Here is a 23,279-nt window from a genome sequence, read left to right on the forward strand (position 1 = left end):
GATAGAATATAGAAAGTGCAATAGAAAAGGTTCACGTTGAAGATAAGCCCCAATTCATTGTGAGATAAAATGATGAGCAGAGTTAGAAAATATTAAGGAGAAAGGTAAGACTCAATAAAACTTGAATTAATATCACATAATTTCCATTTTGTGGACAATTCGCAAGTCACAATAAGTCTCTATACAACCACCCTTAGTGTATATTAAAAGGAGAGAGCTACAGCACACACGGCCATTCTGTTCTCAAGATTCATATGCTTTTGTATTTATTACTATTAATAAAATGCGGCCCCATATCGGATCATCCTCATAAGATATCATGGCAATATCGAGGTCTGAAATCACTCCAAAACTGAAACTGTGAAATAACCAAACCATCCAGTTGGGACACTTTATAAAAGGTCATAGTCATAATGATGCAATAGGATCCTAAAACAAAAGGTCACTATTTTCCAGGTTATCTTAATATTTAGATGATAAATAGAACCTATAACCAATTACAGTATTATGTGAAAATGCAAGCATCTGGGTGGAGATGGCCTTTTCCTCCCTTCTCCCATTCATCCAGCTCCATTTTTGACCAAGCTCTGCAAATACACCAAATCCAACATTTATTTATACATACTAACTGAAAGACAATATGCATTTCACAATATTAATGTACATCTAGGCACTTTTTATCATGTCTGTGATGCAGGTATTGAAATTATATCCAAGTTCCTGTCCTTGCTTAAACCTACATTAAAAGCAGGAATTCTGTTACCCTATCATTGCTAATGTTAGGGTGGAAATAACAAAATCAGGGCTGTACAGTGATTTTTTACTGAGCAACTGCAATGCACAGAATGGTATTTTTAGCCAAATATATCCCCTCATTGTCCCTACCTCTAAAAGCCTTCTTGGTTGTACAGGTGAACATATGGATGCATCAACCTGAAAGAGATGGCTTGTGATATAAAAGCCCAACCTCTGGTATCTCATTTTGACCAAATAAGCATAAACCTATTTTTAAAAATGGATACACGCAGACACACACATACATACACATACTAGTGGCATGTGTATCTCCTCTACAACACTGCTTCTTTTTCATATCTGTATCCTCAAGTATGCAGAATAGTCCATTTGCTTTCCTCCCCCTAAACCTCAGAGTAATAATTTCTATGAAAGAAGAAATAATAGAGAATGATTGCACAATCTTATTTGGGTAAAAAGCTAACATATGGGTATCAAGACCAAAAATATGGATTTCAAGATAAAACATATGGATGCCCATATGGAAAAGGAAAAAAAAAAACAGGGTTTCCTGGCCGAAAACTCTGCTGTTGCATTTTTTATGCCTACATGTGTGGTACAGTTTTTCCCTTTTGCCGAACAACACTGTCTGCTGAACAACGCTCTCTGCCGCCAGATTATAATGCTATAAATTCACATGCAAATTTCACAAAATGCTCCACCATTATCATCTTTATTAGATTTTTTTTTTAATTCTCTTAATCCTTTTCATCACTTAATAGCTCAACAAGTAATGGAATTTTAGTAAAATGGAGAGGCTTATTATAATCAACTCTGTTGCTGAATCTCTCCTTGATGCTCAACTAATGAAATTTATTTTTCTCTAGCACCTCAGTAGGAAAATCCTCTCCTTCACAGACATGTGTGTGCTCACACACATACATACACATGCACACACAGAGCATATGCATTAGGCGTTCACTTATGTTCCTGGAAAACAAGTCCACGCCCTCCTTGAGTATCACCCAAGTTTGACAGTGGTCGCTTGCACGTACCTCATCAATTCATATTCTGGAGACAACACACATGATGGAAAAAGTAAAATATCAGTCACTGTAGAGGTGAAGTTTCCATAAAGTTTCCATCTTGGTCTCTTGGTTTTAGTTTTTATAGACCCCTGTTTCTTTTCTTTAGAAGGCAGAGGAAAAGGAAGTATCAAGAGAAAGCTTCGGTGGAAGGCAATTGCGTTGTTAGGGCTGTGTCTACTTTTATTAAAGTCAGTGGACTTTTGTGAGGAGATATTTAAATCTGAAATCACTACATAATTCTTTACTAAAAACCTTTCAGGGTGCCTCTTTACTAAAACTCTTTCAGGGTTCGATAACTAGAACATGGTTTTAAACAATGGCATTATCAGTGTAATACTTCAGAGGCAAATATGATACCCCACATGTCCATTAAGAAGGAATAAGGAGATCCTCTCATTCCAGGTCTGTTTATTTGGCAGTTTACAAAGTGGAAGGGGTATACTTTCAGATTTTCGGTCCCTGGGGCCTCTGATTTCACGTCAGAACATTGCTTCTTGTCCTGAAGTTTCCCTCAGGGGTTTGTAAAACATTTATACATTGCCTCTACCAGGGAAAGTAAACTAGGAGTTATTTAACAGAAATGATATTACAGGAAATTTAGTTGTGGTATTTGAAGGCATGAGGGAATATTTCAGTTCCTTCTATCCTCTTTAAGGAGACGAAAGTGGATGTTGGGGATTCAGAGGTCAAACAAAGCCCTGAGGTGATGCAAGCCCAGTCTGTTGGATTCTGTTTGAACCAATTTATACCACTGGTATAGATAGCAAAGAAAATAAGGAGGAATTAAATGCAGTGAAAGGGCAAAGCAGTGGCAAGTTGAGCTATCACAACAAACGCGGCACTGTCCTAACATACTTTAAAAGCGTCCAGCTATTACAGCAATTACAGCCAGTGCATCTGAATTATTAAATCGTCCTCTGCACCTCCTGCCCTGCATGGACCTCCACAAAGTCCAGCTCCTTCCCCCACTCCTGTTGTTCTTATTATATTACGGTCTTACAGTTCAGACTTAACTCATTTTAAGGTGATTTTCTTCAAATAAAAGTTACAGTTATTAGTAATTAACCATTTTCAGTTGCAGCCTATAAGAATAAAGTCCAAATTCCTTAGCTGGTCATGTCAGCCTATTCACAGTCTGGTCTTAACCCACCCTTCCAAACTTATTTTATAAGGTTCTCATGAAATGCACCACACTCGATAAACTGTTTGCTATGTCCTGTAACAACAAATGCATATCCAGTTTTCAAACCTTTGTTCGTGCAATTTCTGCTCCCCAGAATGGCCCTCCCATCCATTTTCTCTCCCTCGACAGCATTTATTGAGCAACCAATTCGTCAGGGATATCGCCAATAATGGAAATACATCGGTGAGCAAGTAGACAAAGTTCCTGAATTTAGGGAGCTTACAGTCTACTCAAATCTAAGCCATTGTTTCAGGGCCAGTGACGATTCCTGAAAGTCTTCCTAATGCTTCAGCAAGTAGTAATTACCCCAATTCTGTGTCTGATCAGAAGAAAATTCCACAGGGCCTCATATTTAGTGCCAGGGCCCCCTTTAGGCACACAGGAACTTCTTACTGGGTGAAATGAACTTTAGAGGCACATCATGAAGTAATGATGTTGCTATTAAATAAATATGCAGCTCTTCCACTGATTCAGTTGAGTGCATCCTTTGTTCTAGGCACAGGGTTTGACAAGTGGTAAGCCTCTAGTATGCATATATTTGTTTAATTATAAACATGAATAGGACACAGTTCCTTCCCTGAAGGATCTTTCCATCTTGTAGAGATGATAAGGTGTAAACAAATAGGCAAGAAATACTTACTAGAATATCTATTGGTAAAAAGGATGATGGCAAGGGAAATGACCATGTTACAAAGAAGAAATGCAAAGCTTGCCTGCCTAGCGAGTGCTCCTAAAAAGTTGATTTGAAGGAAGGTTGCTTTACGATTATGTCAGGAATATCATGGGCCAAACTGCAAGAATGAAAACTAATTTGAAATTATTTTCTAAATGTAATATAATGTTTGATTCAATTAAAAAAGATACTATGATTTGGAACTGAGTCAAGACAAGCCATTATGCAATGATTCTGGAAATGGCTCTTCCAAAACATATGTTGGCTTGAATTTATGGAAATGTTGACCTCCTGACCTGAAACAGGAGCAAGTGATTTTCATTATGTTTGTACTGTGGATTTGTCCCATCTCTAATCCTGGGTAGCCAAATTGAGTATTCTGCTCCAATTATAACCTGTTGGACTGTGGATCGTCATGCAACTGCTATAACTATGGCTCAGATCAGGCAGCTTTGACTTGGCAGTGATTTCATTTCACTGACTCAGGAACAAAAGTTTCCACGTTCTTTAAACAATAGATGCCTTAAAGCCAACGCTCAATTTCTCTGTTCAAGATCTTTGATCATAAACTCCCCAGGTCAGGTCATTTGTCCTACAAATACTCCGCAAGAGCTTGAATGCATGAGGCAAACGGAAACTGAACCAAGCCAGGCAGTTTGTACGGCAGCCTGAATGAATCACTGAATCACGTTATGTTTATACAGCCCCTCAGTCAAATGGTAAGGCAGAGGAGCTGTTTACTTCTCTTCATTTCATCTAATCTCTTTATTAGGTTTGCTCACTTGAACAGAGGAACTAGCTGCAACTGAAAGGTCATGCCTCTTCCCTCCTCACTTAAAATCTTATTTTTATGAAGAAGGAAAGAAGAGGGAGCCGGGGCCTGGGGAGGGAGGCAGTGGGGGTGGAGGGAGAAGAGAGTGATTACTTGCCGACCAGCACGAGTTCACCGGAGAGCACGGAGAGCACGATCAAGTGGTCAGGAGCAGCACTGATGCTAATTAGCAATGAAATGAGGAATGAACCAGCCTCAGCCCTGAGACTAATCAATGGGAAAACCACTCCAAGCAGGAGCTTAATGAAGTAGTATACAGCTGTTTATTTTTAGTCCGTTTTATTCTGGCCAAAAAAACAAGCAAACAAAAATGCATCGGTTTTGGTTTTTTTTTAATTGCTAAAATATATTTCTTTTCAAAGCCTGGGCTTTGAAAATACAGTTCCAACTGATGTATTTAAATTTTAACTCCCTACCCTTATTTCTTTCAACAAATACACGTAAAATTAGATGTGTATAAACGCTTGCATTTTACTAGAAATAGGCTTAATCTTTTTATCTGCTTTAGATAAATGTTCACACTTGTTTTGATTCATAAAGGAATATCACTTTTTTCTTGTAATGTACAACTAGTGTAGTTTTTTATAAGCTGACTGTGAAAGAGATGCTGGAAGACCCTTCTCTCAATTTCTTTTGCATGTGAGGGAAGTTACTGGGACAATCTTTTTGCTTGTGTCTCACTTTTATAAATATGACTGTTATCTAAGAGGATGACCATAGAGTCTTCAAATTAAGATCTACTGATCTCTGGGGTTTTTTTTATTAGATGACACATCGTGACATATATAGAGATCAAAAACTTGAAGACTTATTAGGAAGGAAAAAATCTTTGTCACTTTGTCGGGATGTTGAGAAACAGGGCAGTCATTTTAGAGACTGAATCCCTCTTTGAGAATTTCTTTCTCAGCTCTAATTGGAAGATCAAAATTTCCTCTGAAGGATCCAAATGTCCTTATACCTTAGCAAGTTCCGAATAAGCCAAAGGAGTTTCTCAAAGAACAAATTTCATTCACAACTCTGGAGACAACTTAGAGTCAACTTTTCCTTCTAACAAGACACTTACTAGCTACAGCCAGAAAGACTTGAATTAAAATGTAACTTGGGGGTGGGTGAGAAATAAAAGGAAAAAAGACAACCCAAATGAGCTGATCTCTCATCCCTCTTTTCTCTTCCTCTTTCCCTCTTTCTGTTTAATAATTTGACAAGTTGTAGTTTCACCCCATCGTACAGCAAAATTGGTGTTTTCCAAGTGCGTCCAAGTGGAAATCAGACCTCAAGCACAAAGAATACAAATATTAGGCTTCCATGCTTTTTCCTTAACAAGAGACTCGAAATTCTAAGTAAAATACGCAGCTTCTCCTTTTACCCATCATTCCACCAAGTCCAGGCATAAACACTGACTTTTTCTACCTTCTTGTTTTCAAGGGGTAAGAGCATCAAAAGGATTTTTTGTCAGCAGCATACTGAGATCAGTTAAATAAACACTCATTCTCCTTTCAAAGATAGCCTACACAAATCTTTCACTCATATTTGAAAAATACAAACCAAAATAGAAACAGCTCGATACTTCCAATCATTGCTATTAATTGGACAGAAAGTGTAAGTGGCTTGTGCTGTCAGAAACATCTTCTAATACTTGATCTGAGCACTGCAATTCAGGGCAATAGCATGTTTTCAAGCATACTTCCTAAAGAATGAAGTATCTGGAGAAAACAAAAGCAGAAGAAAAAAAAAAAAGCCCAAACCCACCGCTAAATGCAAACCTGGGAAACAGCACTCTAGTATTCCCCTTTATGGGTTGATCTGATAGCTCAAGGAAATCAAAACAAAGCACCAATCACTGGAACACCAACAGCTGGTTGGAAATTGCCACAGATTGTTAGGGGGAGCTGCAAACGAGAGATAGGCAATGAAAAGGTTAGAAATGATAGTTAAAAAAAGACAAATTACTCCAAAGACCATATTCTTTAAATCGCTGAAGCAAAACATGTTTATTCGATTTGTTTGTATGCCTATTACAAAAATGCTACTTTGGGATTCTAGGAACCCAGTCTGTCAATTTTTCAGTTTCTGCACTTTCATGGTTGCTTAGAGCTGTTTAATGCAAATACACTTCCAATAAGAGATTTCATGCCCCTAAATTACACCCAGTTAAAAGCGAATGAAAATGTAAGGTAAATAACTATAATCAGCCATATTATCTTTCTCTTGGCACCTCTCACTTTACAGGCATATTTAAAGACATCTCTGGAGTCCTATTCTTTTTAACAAGCAGCAGCGTATTTCCTGGAATATTACTTAAGATGCTGTGCAGTGAACATTACACAGGTTAAAATGTTACCTAGAGACCTAGAAAAAATTGCATCTGTTGCAGAGCCATCTCTCTCTCTTTTTTTTTTTTTTTTTTTGCCACATTTTGGAATGTCTGAGGAGATGAAAGGACATTGGCAGTGGAGGGGATGAAAAGAGATGAGAAGAGTTTAACTGTCTTTCATGTTTGCTGATCATCCCTAGTGAAGAGAACAGAAGTTCGAAAAAGTAACTCTGGGAAGAAATGAATGAAGGGGAAAGGAAATGTACAAATGAGAAAGACCCATCAGATTTGCCACACACAAAAAATGCTTATGAGTAAAACCATTTAGTTCCTCTTGGGAAGGGGCGACTTGAGATACCACTAACCATTTTTGCTTTCGATAACCTTTCTTTGTGACAGTGATTCTCAAACATCACCTTGGACGTGCTTTTGAAGTGTTTAAAAGGCAGCATCCTGAGCTACCCTAAGAGATTGGGATTAAATCGATCAAAGGTGGAGCACAGGAATGTGCGTTTTTAACTGGTACCGCAGGTGAGTTCGGGGACTAACTTTTGAGAAAATGGCTCTATCGTGTTAAGCGCACACGTGCTCAAAAAAATGACAAATGCCTTTTCAAACAGGCTTCCAACCCAAGTATATAGGCTTTCCCTGCAAAGTACCCGATTATGACATCTAAGCAAGCCTGCGGGAGGAGGATTAGCAAGAGAGCAGAGAAGAGCTGGGGAACAGAAGAAAGAAGAACAAGTAAAAGACTCAAACATCTGAAATAACCTGATTCACCCAAAATATAGGATGGTAGTGTTCTAACTGTCATCCTAGGGTTCAATTGCGTCGGTTCAATTTTAGGAAAATTGGTAATCATTTCCTTTTGTGGAGGGCACAATTTCTGAAGAACCTAGTCATTTCTTTAAGTGAGACAGAGCCCGTCTAGCTTCAGAGCAGACACTGTCTCCTTATTGCTTTGTCCAAACGGGGCGGAGTGGCAGCTGGGGGAGGGAGCTGGGGCCAGGACCACCCTCCTGTCCCTCACTAGTGTGACTCTGGGGCAGGGCCTAGTTCATTACACACGTTGTGAAAAACGTCCTTTTTTATTTTTAAAAACCGTTTGAGGAGATGCATGCCTAAGACACTTTATAGATTTGGATAGGAAAGCGCCAAAGACTCAAATTATATCCTGGATTTTGTTTCCATATTTGCTGCTTAATCACTTTCATTGATGGTATTTGCAGGGATATCTGGAATCTAGTCTTCAAATAAATATTATTCATGAGAGATAAATTTTATATACAATGTTTATGTTCTTTAATATCATTGGGGGATGATTTAAAAGGAATGAGTTCATGATATTATTTCTAGTCCTTCAGCCGCTAATTTTTTCCTTGAAAACAAAGGTTTCAAAGCAGGCTCAAAGGCAGCGGGTGTCTGCTCAGAGCCACTGAAGAGTAGGGAAAGAGTTTATGCTTTGCAATTCTAGGAGACCATTTTGTCATTGCCACTGCGGTCAGAGCTCTGATGCCTTCCGACTTTCTTCTCTGACATCAATGTGTGATAGACCTGAAGGGAGCTACCAGCCAGGATGAAAGTTATAGGGGTTCTGCATACAATTTCTTTCAGTGTCCTTTTCTCCCTAACTATTTGCAACAGTATGGCTACGGATTTCACATGGCTTTCACAGGAGCTGCCAGAGATACTCAGATGATACTAACATTGATATGCCTACGGAGGAAACAGAGAAAGTTTGGCTAAAGCCCAAATGAAGAATGGGAGGCAAAAGTAGCAGAAGCCAATCGCTCATCCAGAAGGCAACCTGGAAAGTGCTAGCAGCTACAGAGGCCAAATAAGTAGTGGATTACCTACCATAAATGGTATGAATTTTGCATCATAACCCACAGCTTCGTCAACAGAGCTGTTCTTGGGTTTCTATATCAGAATCACTCATTCCAGTAAAATAGAAGGGCATTTTCCCTTCAGCTCTTTGCTTTCATAAATTCAACAATTTCGTTCTCTCCATATAATATCATAAAGCTGCTTAACGTATTAGATATTGCCTTTTGCTCTCCAAAATTAGGAGCTATAGAACCACCCTATAAAATATTTAACTAAGGCATAGAGCACCCTATAAATAAGCATTTGCCATGCTAATACGGATCCCAATGGTCAGGAGATAGCAGAGGAGAGTCAAAGAGTTGCGCTAAGTTACACCTAATAATGTGCCAATGCTTCCAGGCTGATAACTCACAAATCTGGAATTCTTGGAGCTTTGCCAAAGACAAAAAGCTGTAAATATTCAGGTTTACCACGACAGGTTGTTTCTCCAGAAGAGTGGGGAAGATAAAGCCCCCTCAAGTTGGTATTCAAATTGCTGACGTTGGAAAGCTCCCATAATAAAGCAGTGATGGGAACAAAGTTCCCACAGCAGTCACATGACTAAGCTTGATTTATCTGGGGTGTGGTTGCGTGAGTGGGTGTGGGTGTGGGTGTGTGTGTGTGTACGTGGGTGTGGATGGGTCTGTATGTGCAGTGTATGATCTGAAACAGTTGAACCTGAATATGAGAGAAAGAATTTTGACTTACTGTATAAATTTCATCCTAAGTAGGCACTATATTACCTCAACCCTTTATATGAAGGGTTAGCCTCACATTTTCTCTCTTAGTCCCAAATCATAAGGACCTTGACACTTTAAGAAGTAGACCAAAGGTAGATTATGCAATAAAATTTTAAGCCACGGCAGCTTGATCCCCTTTAGTTACACTAAGGGCTCACAGGTAATCATAATACATTTACTCTATCTGTATCCTTAAATTGCAAAGTGTACACTAGAGAGAACTCCAGGACATGTAGCCATATCCAGTTCTCGTGAATCTTAGATAATGACCATGAAGAGAAATAGCAGAAGTGAGAAGTGCACCAGGGTGTCACATTGCCAAGTGAGATAAGCTTCTAGAATATTCATGTAGGGAGCCCAAATTTCTTACACACTTGCCCTCAGCTGTCAGGCCAGATGAAAGCAAGGCTAGGTCATGAGAAGTGATCCCAGATACACTGCTGCTGGGATTTGCTTCTTCATCTTGTACCATGTAGCTGTGATAGGAAAACAGAAGAATTGAAAGAGCCTGTAGAGGTGGGCTGGACTAGCCAAGAAATCCACCTACCTTTATGTGTACAAGGCATGCAGACTCATAGACTCAGAAGCTAAGAAGGACCCTGTGAATTTACGTGGTCTTCCAAGCAAAACTATATTCACTTTATCCACAGAGAATTATGTATTCCCCTTTCTCAACTTCCTGACAATAAATGGCACCATGTCTGGCCCCGAATCTTCTCCACATAATGCAAATTATCCCCTCTCTTGCTGAAATTTAAATGTGTTCTCTTTAGCTGTGTCACTTTGTGGTCAAAAGAACCCAACCCTCTCTTCTTGTAAGCGGCCGAGGTGATCTTTGAAAATGGTTCACTATTCACTTGACCCAGAAAACCCTACAGAATCATGCAAATCAAGAAGTTCAGATCTTTTTGCTCACTTGAAGAGGACCTGAGAAACTGCTCAGGCCATCCAGGGTATGTATGTTCGAAAAGCCACCAAGTATCTGAAAGACGCCACTTTCCAGAAGCAGCGTGTGCTGTTCCATCATTACGGTGCTGGTGTGAGCAGGCGTGCCCAGGTCAAACAGCGGGGCTGGGTGCAGGGGTCGGTGGCCCAAAAAAGAGTGCTGAGTTTTTGTTGCACATGCTTAAAAATGCAGCGAGTAATGCTGAACTTCAGGGTTTAGATGTAGCTTCTCTGGTCACTGAGCATATGGCCACATGCTCATATGTTCAATACAAGGTGAACAAACCCTAAGATGCCCCACAGGATTTACAGAGCTCATGGACGGATTAACCCATCCATGAGTTCCCCTTGCCACATTGAAGTGATCCTTACTGAAAAAGAACCAGTTCTTCCTAAACCAGAAAAGGACGTTGCCCAGAGGGAAAAGATGTACCAGAAGAAACTGAAGAAATAAAAACTTATGTCTCAGGAATAAATTCATCTTAAAATAAATGCAAATTAAAGGTAAAGCAGAACGATGGCTGTCTCATTACATATGTTAAACATTTACCCTGTCATTGTTTTGGTTCATAAACATGCAGTTTAAAAAGAAAAAAAGGCAAACCATGACAATACCTATTTTTATACTCGGAGTTCACCAGCATGAGCCTCACAAAACTTATCTCCCAACTGCCATTTCCTAAGCTTCTATTTCTGAATCATCTGTGCACCCTCTATCTCAATCTTATATTATGGTCCAGGGTGAGTCTGATCTTGAAAATGCTGGCAATTATTCCCGCCTTCGTGAAGAAAGAGAGAGGAAAAGCCACTGAGTCCTCTAGGCCCCAGCTCCAGCGTCACCCTATGCAACCTCAACACTGGACCTAAGCCTAAGCCTCCTGAGGCTCAGTTATTCAGCTATGAGTTGATGAAGATCCCCATCTTTCCTGAGACTTCTCCCAGGTAAGGAAAATCTGAAGTGACCTGTACTAGATGCTCAGGGGATAGACTGAGCCTCATTTGGAGAAAGACCCAGAGCTGAGTCAGGGGAAAACCCACTAGGGAAAATAAGAAGTGCCTTGAGGGATTGCAGATGAGGCTAAAAAATGCCTTGGTTAAATTAAATGTGGCTCCATACCGAAACATTAAGGTCAAAACAGTGAGAATTAAGAAATTAAATCTCAGGGCGGGCCATGGTGGCTTAGCGGGCAGAGTTCTCGCCTGCCATGCTGGAGACTGGGGTTCGATTTCCGGTGCCTGCCCATGCAGAAAAAAAAAGAACTTAAATCTCAGTACCTCGTGGAACCTATGGATATATTTCATGCCTACATGTGTAGCATTGGCCCCGCCAGCCTTTTTAGTGACGGTCCACTCCTGTTGGCACGACCAGCCTGTCACCCATAGTGATTACCGGCCAGTTGCACTTCATTCTTTCACATTCCCACGTGGTCAAATAGCACAAAGCTGCCATTGTTTCATCAAGCATTTATGAATAGCATCTGTGTGAAGAACACCGTGCTGAGGTTACTTTTTTTTTTTTTTTTCCTTGCATGAGCAAGCACCGGGAATCGAACCCGGGTCTCTGACATGGCAGGCGAGAACTCTGCCTGCTGAGCCACTGAGGCCCACCCTTGAGGTTGCTTTTATAGCCCAATTTTAAGGGATCATTTCACCCAGGTATAATTGTATGCGAGTGTGTGTGTCTGCATTAAGCATTTCTGTGAGCTCTGTAAAACATATCTTATTCTGTATCTTTGCCTGGTGTGTGTCCACGGCCCACATCACCAAGTATACCTTACCAAGGCAGCACAGTACTGTACTGCGGCAAACTCCTGTCACGGGAAAGGTCCATGTGAGACATTACCCAGAATGCAATTCTTTCATGGAGTACTTTTTGGAAAGATTATGATTTTTCTAGCACCAGGGACAATCTCGTTTTATAAGTTAAGAGGCACTGAGGTAAAAAGATGGGTGTGTGCTTGCGTGTAAGCGATTGACTGTATTTGCATAGATACGCATGGTTGTGAGTGTGGGTAGAGGGAGCCCTATGGAGCAGAGAACAGAAAGAACTACATTATAGTTCTGAAGTAATATGCTAGGCTCTGATCCCCAGCTGTAAGCAATGGAGGTGAGAAAGTGAGTCACAGAGGCAATGGCAGGCAGCAGAACCCTGCGCAGCTGGTCCCTCCTGGCTCAGGGGATAGACTGAGCCTCATTTGGAGAAAGACCCAGAGATGAGTTAAAGAAAATTCCAGTAGGGAAAGTAAAAAGTGCCTTCAGGGATTGAGGATGAGGACAACAGACGCCTTGGTTAAACTAAATGCCACTTAACATGTCATTAATGCCAATCAACTAAGACTGCTGCTACCAGGTGCTAACCATTATTTTATTACAAGGACAAGAAGTAACTCTACGCAGGATCCAGGGTTGCTCATTTTTTAATACTTGAGTACGTGCTTCCAGGAGGGCTGAACAGAGCCCCAGAGCTCAAAGAAGGCAGTGGACCCGGTGCGAAGAGTCTGGGGTTCGATCCTCTCTGAGCAAGTTGCTATATTTTTGTATAGTTTTGTTTTCTCCTCTGTAAAACAAGGACAGTAACAAACCTACCTTGCAAGGTTGCTGTGAGTATTAAAGATGATGTCAGTAAAGCACAAAAAGGTGGAAATGACTCATGAAGACTCAAGCAAAGAAAACAAGTGATAGTATTTAATGCAAATACAATCACCCCCGATTTAGAGTTGAAATTTAAAATCTCTAAATTAAATAAACAACAATAATCCCTGTCAAGGATGGCACACTGCAATTTACGCTTCTAAAATAGGTCAGGCTATTTAACCTGCAGACTAAGATGGTTCTGCCAGAGACAAGTAGCTTAATCAAACCCTATGGTAAACTTCCAAGTTTATGGGATATTCTGGATTGTCTGGTAAATGTAGTGTGAGATTGCTAAAATTAAACAAAGTCATTAAAAAGCATACTTAGTGCCCATTATAAGCAGAAACAGCTTCTTTTCCTCCTAAAGATACTTATTTTTCCTCCTTCTTATCTCTTTACTGCTGGGAACTGCTGAGCTTAACAAAGTAAACTTGGCTTTACTTATCGGAGGGAGCTCAGGAAGCCCTAAGAGAAGGAGCAACACCCAAACACAAGGGATGTGATGCTCGAGAAACCCAGAAGGCTGCTTAATACCAGCGCCCCTCCAAGTAACCGCAGGACTATGAGGCAGGTCCAGATTTTAGAAACACAAATGGGTCATCTGCATTTGGCATGGCTGCAAACCCCAGCAATTGCCTGGAAGTTTATGACAAGGCAGGCATTCCGGGGCTTTAAGCAATTTCCGGGATCTTAGCACTGAAGAGAGATATAAAGGGAATTCACGCAACAGAATGCTACCCTCTTCTGAACTGCTCAAGGGAAATTCCTCACCTGAAATGAGATTAAGGACACCGTGCAGATAATGCCGGTGACGTCCATTTCAATGCCATCCACACAAAATGCCATTTGATTTCGTCCAAACCAGAGTCATTTCAGAATTTTCATGAAAATCCAATAATTTCTCTTTGTCTTTGGTGTAAAGATGGGAGGGATATGGCAGGGACGGTATTTAAATCAAATTTGAGCTCTTCCACCCACGCTGTGCAACCAGCCCCTAGTGGCAGCCCCTCACCCACAGAATGAGCTGCCCACTCCTTACTGGATCCACGAGGCTGAAAGACATCGGGTCTCTGCTTGCCTCACAAACCTCACGTCCAGACACTCCCTCGTTCAGCCGGCTGCTGCTGTGTTTTTTGTTTTTTGTTTTTAAACATGGGCAGGCACCAGGAGTCGAACCCGGGTCCTCTGGCATGGCAGGCGAGCATTCTTGCCGGCTGAGCCACCGTGGCCCGCCCTGTGTTGGGTTTTTATCCTGCTCCTTGAACCAATTCCTCACCCCCACCTCAAGACCTCTCTGCACTTGCTGTCCTGTCTGCCAGTAACATCCTGCCCTTGAATCTGCACACAACTGGCATCTTCTTGGTATTCAGCAAGTGGCTGAAAGACCATCCCTAAAAATTAAATCCTTCTCTGACAGTCCAGCCATTCTCTATCATAGCCTCATTTTATTTTCTTTACAACACTTACCACCATGTGGAACGCTATAAATTCTATCTAGCTCTATTTACTTATTTAATAACCAACCCCCTCAACAGACTTTGGGGTCTGGAGGTGCATGGACCTTGTCCGTCCCAGCACCACTGTAACTCCAGCAGTAGCTGGAAATCGGTAGAATCTCCATAAATATTTATTTATTATATGAAAATTAATTACAAATACTCACTGTATTTGCTAAAGAAGTTTCTGAAGATTTAGAAACAATTTGAGGATTAGAAGAGTATGAGCTAGGAAGGAATAAAACAGAATACTTTCCTTTATTTTATCTTTCAGACATTTTACTTATTGGAATCGGCTACATCACACTGCCTTCTCATTATATATGTCCCTTCATTCCCTTTTATTTTCCGAACTAAAAGAGAAAAACTGCTGAACTCTCAATAAATGTTCTTAGGACTCCGGATCCAAGGATCCAGAAGAATCCAAAGAATTCCCACAAAATCTGCGTTACATCACTCATTATCAAATGACCATTCTTTTGATAATGAGAAACTTCTCATTCTTTCTTTCCCTCTTACAGAAAGAGTGAAACTCATCTTCTTTTTTTACTTCTTCTTTCCCATTTAGAATAAGAAACATGATTCCGAAGACAGAAATGAGATTACGTGTGGATTCAGAATACCACTAAACGTTTTTATCCTACACTTATACCTGCCCTCATACGTGTGTATAGTGTGTATGCAAGGGTGTATGTATGGCTGTGCAATTTTACACATGAGTGTGCAATTTTGAACACTGAGAAAGTTGAGGTAAGACCTGTCACGTTGGGAGAATCTCCAAGAGCTGGAATATTCTGAGTAGGTAATACCCCACATTGCAAACTGCTCATGCAGCAGTACTGAGGAAAAGGCATTGCCTGGCCACCGGCTGTTACTGACTCTGGGAAAATGAAAATACAGCATCTCTGCACCTGTTCACCTGATGGTGAAGGAAGGAAAAGCCATTACCGAGTGACAGGAAACAAAAAACCAAAATCTACTTCAGCAACTCATCCCACTGCTGGTGATTAATCTCACACTCCCACAGCCTGATGCACATTAACCAGATAATTAATAATTTCTTTAGGGATTCCGGCTCGGCAACTGTTTTATCAACCTGCACAGCATTAGAGAGGAGATGCTGCATTTGTGATCAAATGTCTGGAACTGCGAAAGGTCTGTGAAGGAACAGCAAGGGCTTTGCAGCAATTTGTGAGCCTGTTTCAAACTGAACAAGTACGGTGTGTGCGGTCCAGCCTAATTTTTCATCACTGCTGTTGGCCGACCTGAAGAGCCAAGGAATAACCCCTTCCTTTTCCCCTCTAACCGCTTCACTGAGCCATCAGCTTCCCTGCCCTTCCTAAGTCTCCCACGCCCAGGAGAGGAACCCTGTATCCATAGACTTGGAATGCTGATGGGTTTGCTGCTATGTATACAACATATGCTAAACAAGCAGTGCATAGTGTATATTTTTATTATGTATTTATTTGCTGTCAAATGATCTTTTATTGAAGTATTTCCTTTTGAAGCTCTTAGCTAGAAGGGCAATCCCGCTTGATATCATCTGTGACATCATGAGGGTGGCTGCAACCCACCTTGCAGCCCACAGACTGGGCAGTCCCCAGAACCCATTTAATGGTTCCAGAGAGATCTGAAAAGATCAGTGTCGCATCTGTCAGGCAATGATGACACCTTCATCAGAAGTGATATTTCCACTGTGCTTAATGTTTTTCTGCTTCTTCCTCTCTCTGGGTGGGTCCTTGGGTGCTTTGATGATCAGGGCAGAGGCAGAAGGTACCACCTCAATCTGGGCCTGTCTGTTCTGAATTGTCGGATTCACCGTAATCCGCAGACTTTCCAGTCACCAGTGGCCTCGGCAATGTCATCACCAACCTCTTTCGGAGACAGACTGAGGGGACCGATCTTGGGGGCCAAGGCAGACCTGGCACCGAAGGCACACCACTTTGATTTCCTTGGGGTCAAACCCAGGCGGCATGCTGGAGGCGGCTGCTGTCGGACGGGGCTAGATGCGGGACAACCGAAGAAATTTGTACCCTCTAAGGTGTGTGTTTTTAAAATAGTGTATAATCTGAGATCCCCCTCACCCCAAATCAAAACTTTTAACTAATTGTTTGCTCCGAATAACGCCAATTAGCATATGTGCTGGTTTGAAAGGATCATGTACCCTAGAAAAGTCACGTTTTAATTCTGATCCATTTGTGGAGGCAGCTGTTTCTTTAAATCCCCACTCGGTACTGTATGTTGCAAACTTGATCAAGTTATCTCCATGGAGATGCGACTCACCCAAGTGTGGGCATTAACCTTTGATTAGAGGGAGATGTGACGCCACCCATTCCAGGTGTATCTTGATTAGTTTCCTAGAATCCTTTCCAAGAGGAAACATTTTGGAGAGAGTCCCTTTAGAAAGAGAGCCACAAGGAGAACCCACGCAGCCAGAGATCTTTGGAGATGAAGAAGGAAAACGCCCCTGGGGGAGCTTCATGAAACAAGAAGCCTGGAGAGAAAGCTAGCAGATGTCGCCATGTTCGCCATGTGCCTTTCCAGTTGAGAGAGAAACCCTGAACTTCATTGGCCTTCTTGAACCAAGGTATCTTTCCCTGGATGCTTTAGATTGGACATTTCTATAGCTTTGCTTTAGTTGGGACATTTTTGTGACCTTAGAACTGTGGACTTGCAACTTAATAAATTCCCCCTTCTAAAAGCCATTCCATTTCTGATATATTGCATTCCAGCAGCGAGCAAACTAGAACAGCATATTTATGTTATTTCTTATTGCTAGCTCTCATTCACATCCACCTAACAAAAGGAAGGCACAAAGGATCAAGATCACCTTTTCTGAGTCCCTTGTGCAAATGTGTCCTTCTCTCACGTTAAAACTTATTCCACAGGGAGAAGCCAAACTTCTTTTTTTATGTTTCTTTTATTAAGATTTTAAAACTGTGAATAAAATCCCAAGGAGAATAATAAATCATAAGGACTGCTATTAAAAAGGCTCACCATTAAAATTCCAACTTATTCATTTTCTCTCCTAATGAGAAAAACACTACAGTGAAAATATTATTATAAATTTTCTCTCAACTCTCTCCGGAATGTTATTTGGATGAAAAAGAAACAAGAGTTTAATACATCCTCGTCAAAAATCACAGTGGGCTTACAGGTCGAAAGCCTGGGTTGAGGATTGCCGCAGTCACACTGCATTTTGGTCTCATATCCTCCAGCTTTCCTGAGAGATGCTGCAATAGGCTGCCATGTGACACTCTCTAGGGATTTCTCCATGGGACTGGCAATCACAGAGTGTGTCTACCTTTGGTGGATCCAAAGGAGACATTTCCCTCAGACTTCAGGGCCAGGGGAACCTGGCTTCCCTAAGTGTTGATTATACAGACAAGGGAAAAGTATAGGACAAGGAAGGAGTGGGCTGGGAGGAAGCTTAGAGACCAAATCAGTTGCCTATTTCTAGCAAATCTGCAGGACCATAAAATAGTCACACACACACCCCAACCCCCACATGTAATTTTGCTAAGACAGCCTACTTTTTCTTTCATCCAGTCTTTTTCAGATGTTTTTATATTGTATTGTATCATAGGTCTGTAGGAGAGCCCCCTCAAATCACCTTGGAATAAGGTAAGAGATGGCAAATTAGATAAAGAGAAAGGAAAAGTAAAGACAAATTGAAATAATGAGCAAAATACAAGATCACATAACCTTGTGATGCATGGAATAGCAACCTTTTCGGTACGTGGCAGTGTGCCATAGGGTATGTACCCCCAGAAAAAAACATGAGGCATCCTTGGTAGCTTAGATTTTTAGTCTCTGATTTGGTTTTGGGGCAACCATTTTTTTTAAATATATTAAAACGTACGTTATGGAGCACAATGCACAATTTACATGCATACTACAGATGAAGCAGAGATGTAAAACAAGTGTCTTGATGTCTAATGGCCATTTCAGGAAAACTCTCACATGCCCCCATGTACGTATTCGTGGTCTTTTGCTTTGGGAGTACATAAGCAGAAATTCTGAGAAATCTTCAATGAGGCCACACTACAGATAGGAAAAATGAGCTCCAGCCCCGTGACCTCGTGAAGACAGGTTCTTCATCTCTAAAATGGGGGTAATGTTAGATATTTCACTGGGCTACCAAGGGCAAACAATGAGATAACATTCGTGAGGAACAGCCTAATTTATAAAACGTCAATAGCTATTAAGCCTCTATCAAGAACACATACAATCCAGTGTTGACCAATAACTCCTCAACCTTTCTCTAAGAAAGTAAGAGTACAGGAGCTCATTGGTGATGTGAGTTACCAACCCACAGCACCACAGATGGCAACCCATTTCCAAAAAGCAAAACTAGGCAGGATAGATCTGACACTAGAAATTAAACTATATGCTCCTTGAGAATAAGGAGCTCAGCCTTTGATTTCCTAAAGGTGAGGGCGACACCTATATATGCTGGGGACTCAAATTATAGGCACTCAATAAATGTTAGCAGAATGAACTATCTGTTGAACTGACATCTGGTGAAAGATAAATGTGATTAAATCTAAAATAGTGAAGTTTTGCACACGTGTCACAACCACCACCGTCAACAACAGCAAACAAATGAACAACAACATCAAAACAGAAACATGAGGTGCAAGGGTGGTTCAGCGGTAGAATGCTCACCTGCCATGTGGGAGACCTGGGTTTGATTCCTGACCCATGCACACACACACACACACACAACTAACAACAACAACAGAAACATGTATTTTGTACAGGAAAAAGTGCAGAGATTTAGATGACAGGATTTAGCTTAAATCCTTGATTCTCTTTATTTTAGGGATTATCTCAATAATATACAACCTATTAAAATAGAATAGGGGTGGGCCACGGTGGCTCAGGAGACAGAGTTCTCACTGCCATGCTGGAGACTCGGGTTTGATTCCCAGTGTCTGCCCATGTAAAAAACAAACAAACAAAATAAATAGAATAATGATACTCAAAATGTTGTTGCAAAGAATGAGTTAGTAGGAACAAATGAACTTCGTGAAATTAGGAAGCACTAAAAGATCTCAACTACTATCTATTATTATCCTACTGCATGGAAATGGAAAAGCTCTGCTGAAACATGCAAACACACACACACACATGCACACACATTGTAGGTTTTTCTCTCTCCCAAATGGCTTGATTCCAAAGCAAACTAAACCAAGATCTTACAAACCAGAAACAGTATTTTAAAATAACTGCACACCATCTCAGCCACTAATTATTTTTAGGATTTTACTATATGCAGCTAATTGAAAATGTTCAGTCCTTTCCATTCATTAGTTTTATTGCAAGCACTCCAACAAATTAAAGGAAAATCCGTCATTACCACCTTCCTTGAAACTTTCACTACATTGTCACAAAGGCCTTGACCTGAACAAAAGTAATTCACATTACTTCAGCACCAGTCATAGGACTGGATAGAGGATGAAAATTTGGCATTTCTAATAAATAGGACACCATTGAATAGGTTTGACAGAATATTATTATGCTCTTGATGTCAGGAAATGGGGCAGACAATGCTTTACTTGTAATGATGAGGTGCATTATACATTACTATTTAGAGACTATTTGACCTGGAGTGAACTGAATGTGCAAAGCGAGCCACTCCTTAACAGGATTTTTACTTTATTAACCACTCACCTACGCAAAGTGATATGAATTGAGCCCTGAAAAAGATGAATTACAAAGAAAACTGCTAAGAAAAATATGAGACTGTAGACATGTGTACAAACAATTAAGAAGCATATACTTAAGCACAGGTAACTACTTACTTCAGCATAATGGTAGCTCTATATACCATTTTGTCTATTAGTAGGAACTACTAATAGTAGTTGTTTTTGTCTATTAGTAGGAACTATTTATTGAATGCTTTTAAAAGAGAATATGCTTTATACATACTTATTCGGCATCCGTTTATCCAGTACACATTATTTTATCTAGTAGGTCTTTTACTCATCATTTTACAGTTGAGAAAAAAAGGTTTGGACAAAGTACATCAATTTGTCCAAAGTCTTACAGCCATTTACAAGTGGCAGAGGTAGAACACAAATCCAGGCCTCGGCTAATTCAAAGCCTATATTTTCCCACACTTATTTATATTTTTAAAATACCTGGAGGATAAATACATACCTTCATTCAAGGCAACCTCTTTTCTGTCTGCCTTGCCCCTAAGCACATTTAAAATTCTATTCATTCTAGTAAATAATACGTAATTATGTTCAATTAAATAAGTACCTACTACATGTTCAATTCTACACTCACTGATGCTACCACAATCATTATTAAAAAAATCACGAGATGAGCCTATGAAGGATATATAATTTTTTCTAATCATGCCAAAGTATATAGAACATTATATTTAATCTTTATATATTTTTAAGGTGCCATTTTTGTTCCACATGATCAGCAGATTGCATCTTGGGAGTCAAGACAAGACAATGGATTTGAGCACTGACTCTATACTTTTTCCAAACTTATTCACCCTTGGTCCTCGATAACTGTGCTGAGCCTAAAATTTCCTACTTCTAAGATGGGAATAAAAATATCTGTGCTGGTACTGCAAAAGGTGATTGTGAATACTGAATGATACAGTCTGTGTGTGCTAATAAACTCTACACACAGGATGTCACTGTTAATAGAGGTGATTACTGAAGAAGCCTGAGAAATTTTACTCACCAGTAGTTATATGATTTTTATCCTTTTACGACTTCGAAAGGTTCATGGTCATACTCTGAGGAATTAGGATGAGAAAAAAACAAACAATGCATTCTTTTCGCAAGCAGAAATAACAACATGGAAAGTGCCAGAAAAGTTTATTCCAGTTGGTCTTAAGACATATCTATTTCAAGCTCTTAAAAATCACATTAACTGCCCTTCCCTTTCTCTTTTAACCTTACACTACCTTCCTGTACTACTATTTCCGTGATCTCTGCTACCATCCGAAGATAAAGTGAATCAGTTGGCATGCAAAAGTGTGAGTTCTAATCTCAGCTCTGACACGGGGGATTAATAAATAAATATTTGCCATGTTCCCTGAAGAGGAAAATTCTCAGGTTTATTATTACTATTATTAGTAGTAGTAGTAGCAGCAGCATATCCATATGCATACTTGACTCCAGCATAGCCTCGCACATTTAATATTATCAGATGAACTTCACAGCACAGATGAAATAAAAGGTTTCTTATAAAAAATGCTCACTTATTCCAAACTGTCATTTAAGCACATCGCCAAGAGGTGGTTTTCTTCCAAACCCTTAGTGGCCCTGCAATTTTCCTAAAACTGTCTGCTTTTCTGGGGGAGAATCACTCAACCTGAAACAGGGCTCGACCCGGCAGCCCCGTCTGAGTGTCAGCTGCACCCCCAGCTCTCCGGCTCTCCAAAGGGCCCCAGGTGAGCGGTGCCCACCGCGTGGCGGGCCGGGGATAGCCAGCGGGCCGCGGGGTGTCGGGGCCAGCACGCGCCGGGCGCTCACCGCGGGGTCCGGCAGACAGACGGCCGTCCACCGTCCATGGGGGGGGGGGGGGGCGCTCACGCCGCCCTTCGGGCCCGGACTTCATAAATACTCCCTCAATGGAGGCCATAAGCATTCAGGAGACAGGAGGGACCACATTCTCTCAGACCTCGGAAAGCCTCTTTCCTTACCCCACCCAGAAGATCCAGGTTCTGAGAAGATGATCCAAGGATGACAGGGATTTATTTACTTATTCAACTTTTTTTCTTTTTTTTTCGCATGGGCAGGCACTGGGAATCGAACCTGTCTGCTGAGCTACTGTGGCTTGCCTGGGAGGGATTTATTTTTTATTTTATTTATTTTATTATTATTATTATTATTATTATTATTATTATTTCATGCATGGGCAGGCTCCGGGAATCGAACCTGGGTCTCCAGTCCAGCAGGCAAGAACTCTGCCCCTGCGCCACCGCGGTCTGCCCCGGGCTGCAGAGACTGCAGGGAGAAGCCTACTAGCCACAACTGGGAGAAAAAGTATGCGTACTAGGTCCCAACTTCTCCCTCGTCTTTTGGTCGGTAAACATGGGAATTTCCGCTGCATCTCTTTCATTTATTCAGTTCCTCTTGACCTGGACGCTGGACACTGCCACAGCTCCTCACAGAGCGACAGGGGCACCGGCTGTTGGTTGATAAGTAGGAAGCTTCTGGTTGACCCCTTTCTGGGGCCACGTGAAGAGGACCGGGAAGCCAGAGAGGCAGAGGGAGCCCTACCCTGCCTCGGAAAGAATCACTGGCGGCCAAGCTGCTCCTCACCCACTCGCATCTCAGGGGGCCTGAGGAGGCCAAACAGGCTGCCCCACCTAGAACAGCTCTGAGGAAGAACAACCATAACTCGTACTGTCCTAACGAAGGCTGCAGATGGGATGCAGGGGAAAAGGGAAAAGGGTCCTTCTGTGCTTTTCTCCCAGCGGTCTTTCGCCATGCAAATTGTACTGGTACCAAGAAAGCCAATCTACCATCACCCCAGAAGAGTCAGTGTAGCTTAAAAAACCCAGAAATGTCTACTTGCCTGCAAGGAGAAATGCGAACTACTGTTATTGCACAGGACACAGGGGGAGAGCTACACAAAATCATCTCCAAAAGAGGACTAGGAAAATAGCACTGTTGGGCCAACTCATGGCAATGCTGAGAGCAGAAACCAGTAACGACTGCTTCAGCAGCTCAGGAGCTAGCTGCGTGGACTGGGAGAGCCAATGGGGCCCACCGTACCCCTTTCCTCACATGGT

The 23,279-nt window shown here is 41.2% G+C and overlaps 1 protein-coding gene and 1 pseudogene across 8 annotated transcripts in view; both read right to left on the minus strand.

Moving 5' to 3' along the window:
- The window catches only part of ESRRG (estrogen related receptor gamma), a 625,071-nt gene that overhangs the window by 432,856 nt on the left and 168,936 nt on the right, over nucleotides 1-23,279 (minus strand). The window lies entirely within an intron of this gene.
- On the minus strand, nucleotides 14,534-16,496 carry LOC143681087 (large ribosomal subunit protein uL11 pseudogene; annotated as a pseudogene).

Source organism: Tamandua tetradactyla, chromosome 4 (assembly GCF_023851605.1).
Source record: "Tamandua tetradactyla isolate mTamTet1 chromosome 4, mTamTet1.pri, whole genome shotgun sequence".
Taxonomy (NCBI): domain Eukaryota; kingdom Metazoa; phylum Chordata; class Mammalia; order Pilosa; family Myrmecophagidae; genus Tamandua; species Tamandua tetradactyla.